Here is a 3768-nt window from a genome sequence, read left to right on the forward strand (position 1 = left end):
ACTATGCAGCCATAAAAAAGGATGAGTTTGTGTCCTTTGTAGGGACATGGATGCAGCTGGAAACCATCATTCTCAGCAAACTATCGCAAGAACAGAAAACCAAACACCGCATGTTCTCACTCATAGGTGGGAATTGAACAATGAGATCACTTGGACACAGGAAGGGGAACATCACACACCGGGGCCTGTTGTTGGGTGGGAGGAGGGGGAAGGGACAGCATTAGGAGATATACCTAATGTAAATGACTAGTTAATGGGTGCAGCACACCAACATGGCACATGTATACATATGTAACAAACCTGCATATTGTGCACATGTACCCTAGAACGTAACATATAATTAAAAAAAAAAAAAACTAGAAACACAAAACACTGAAAAGGATACAAATACTATAAGGAGAGGTGGACAAATGAACAGTGGTACAGTTATACAATGGAAAATTATACAGGAAAAATAACACAGATGAATTTAACAAAACTTGTTGAATCAAAGATTTAAAAACAAAACTACATAATAATGATTGTATTTTTGCAAAGTTCAAAAGCAGACAAAACTCAGTATTAGAAGTCAACTTAGTGGTTACCTTTGGAGAGGAGTGGGCATGAGATGAAGGGAACGTGAGGGCCTTCTGCAGTTCTGGGAATGGTCTGAGTGCTGGTTTCACAGATGAATTCGTTTTGTGAAAATTCACCTATACCTCTGACGTAGATTTTTCTGTATCCATATCAGTAAAATATACAAAAACAATAGTAGTAATTAAACCAAGAAAAATAAAACCAGAAATTAAGAGCAAAAAAAGTCTTTCCACCTAAAAATTTATACAACTCTTGGGTGAAAAGAGATATACAAATGATTGGATTTCTGAGAGATAATGAGAATCTACACATCAGAGTCCATAGAACACATTTGAAGTAGCAATCAAGGAAACAAAAGCAAAAATAAACAAACGGGATTGCATCAAATTAAAAAGCTTCTGCACAGCAAAGGGTAAAGTGAACTGTGCACTTAAAAATGGTTAAAACCATAAACTTAATGTTATGTGTATTTTACCACAATAAAAAAAATGAAATGAACAAAGCACAAACTAAGTTTATCAAGGAAAAATGAGCAAATGCACAAATACAAAAAAGATAAAATATGTTAATCACGGAAAAGTACTCTGTACACCTCTACGGAAACAAATCTAAAAACCTAGATGAAATGGACAATTTCATAGGAAAACAGAGTTTACCCAAATGGACACTCATAGAGATAGAAAGCTTAGGCCAACTAAATTCCATAGAAGAACTGAAAAAAAGTTATCGCACTACCCTCCCCCAAAAAACCCAGATGATATCAAAAGGCAAGTCTATCAAACCTATACAAACCAGATAATCCCAATATTACATCAATTTTTTAAAACATGAAAAAATATTCCCAAATCCTTTTTTATAAATCAAGTGTAATATTAATAACTGAACCTGACTGTGATCACACAAACTAGGAACATTACAAACCAATATCACATATGAATATTAATGCCAAATTCTGAAATAAAATATTAACAGACTCCAACACCACATTAAGAGTTTGTACCAGGCCAGGAGTGGTGGCTCACACCTGTAATCTCAGCACTTTGGGAGGCTGAGGCAGGTGGATCACTTGAGGTCAGGAGTTCATGATCAGCCTGGCCAACATGGTGAAACCCCATCTCTACTAAAAATACAATAATTAGCCAGGCATGGTGGTGCATGCCTGTAGTCTCAGCTATTCAGGAGACTGAGGCAGAAGAATCGCTCGAACCTGGGAGGCCGAGGTTGCAGCAAGCCAAGATCATGCCACTGTACGCCAGCCTGGGCGACAGAGCGAAACTCCATCTCAAAGAGTTTATACCAGGAATGCAAGAATGATTCTGATTGGGAAATCTAGTAATATAATTCACCATATTCATAAGTCTAACAAGAAAGTCATATAATTGCCTCCACAGGAGGCTGAAAAAGCCCTTGACAAAATTCAGTATTCATTCCTAATAAATATATAGAATAAACAGGAGTAGATGTATACTTTCTTAACACAACTTAAGACAGAACAAGAATGAATTAGGGTAAGAGCATGTGCACGCATGCACACACACGTGGTAAGAGCAAGTGCCAACATTAGGGCAGATTCGACACACAGTCCCATTAAGGTCAGGAACGAATGCCCACTACCTTTTCCATTACTTAACATTTTCCTGAAGGTATTCACCAAGGCAATTAGACAACAGAAAACAATTAAAGGCACAAACAATGGCAAAAAAAGGACAACTCTATTGGTTGATGACATGTTAGTAAACCTGAAAAATTCCAGGAATCAATGACAAAATTAACTCAAACAATTAAAGAATTCAGCAAGGTAGCAAGATATAAACAAACAAGTCTTCACATACACAAAGAATAACCAGTTAGAATGCAAAATAGAACAGAAAATCCCATTTATAACAGCAACAAAACACTTAGGAATAAACAGTAAGAAATGTTCAAAACCTATACAAAGAAATCTATAAATTTATACACACCTGAAAGGCACATGAAAGTAGACTTGAACATTCGACTGTTCTTGGCTAAGACATCACAACTTCACCAGGTTGTCAGAGTTTATTTATAAATATAAAGCAATTCCAATAAAAATTACACAGCTTTTTAATGGAGCTAAACAAATTGATGCTGAAGTTCATGTGGAAAAGCAAACACAAAAGAACAGCTCAGTAAATGTTGCAAGGGAGGAGCTAAGAGGGAGAAATGCCCATTCCAAATATTAAAACAAAGCCTCATGATTAAAATTGTGCAAACAGCATATGAACAGACAGACCAACAGAATGAAATGGAACGCCCAAAAATAGACCCAACTACATACAGAAATCTAATATACAGCAATGGTGGCATTACTAATAACTGGGTAAAGATGAGCTTCATAAATGGTGTTGGTACAACTCAATCACTAGTTGGAAGAAGACAAAATCAGATTTATTCCTCACACCATACATATCAGAATAAACTTGCAGTGTATCATAAATCTAAATGCAAAAAATGAAAACTACTCAAGTACTAGAATAAAATATTGGTGAATCCCTCTACAAATAATATGACCTTGACTCAAAACCCATGTCCAATTCAATTAAAGAAAAGCTTGATAAATCTGACTACATGAAAATAAAATATTTTGCATGGGGAAAAAAATCAGAAAAGTCAAAACTAGGAGAAATACTGTAACATATATCAAAGGAAAACTATTCCTAAGGCCAAAAAAATATATATATATATTTTTTAACGAACAGAAAAGGTGCAAAACTTCTATAGAAAAAAAAAGGGCAATAGACAACTCTCAAAATAATATAAAAATTTCCCTTGAACATAAAGGATGCTCAACTTTAGTCATAATAAAGGAAATAAATATAACTAAACTACACAAAGATTTTTTACCCATTAGATTGGCAAAAATTTGAAGGCTTCATAATATACTCTAACTAGCAGGCTATAAAGAAACGGGCACTCACACACTGCTCAGAGTAATGCAAAATGGTACAATCTCTATGGAGGGGAATTCAGCAGTGCCTAATAAGATTACACATACATTTATCCTTCAACCCAGATATCCAACTTTGAGGACTTTATCCCCAAATTAAACCTCCTGCAATATAAAAATATATACACAAGGTTATTCATAGCCACATTATTTGTACCATAATTGCAAAATATTGGAAGCTACTTAAATGTCCAAACACATGAAGACTGGTGACCAAACTGCAT

The sequence above is a fragment of the Rhinopithecus bieti genome, unplaced genomic scaffold (genome assembly GCF_001698545.2).
Source record: "Rhinopithecus bieti isolate Rb0 unplaced genomic scaffold, ASM169854v2 scaffold_28547, whole genome shotgun sequence".
NCBI lineage: Eukaryota > Metazoa > Chordata > Mammalia > Primates > Cercopithecidae > Rhinopithecus > Rhinopithecus bieti.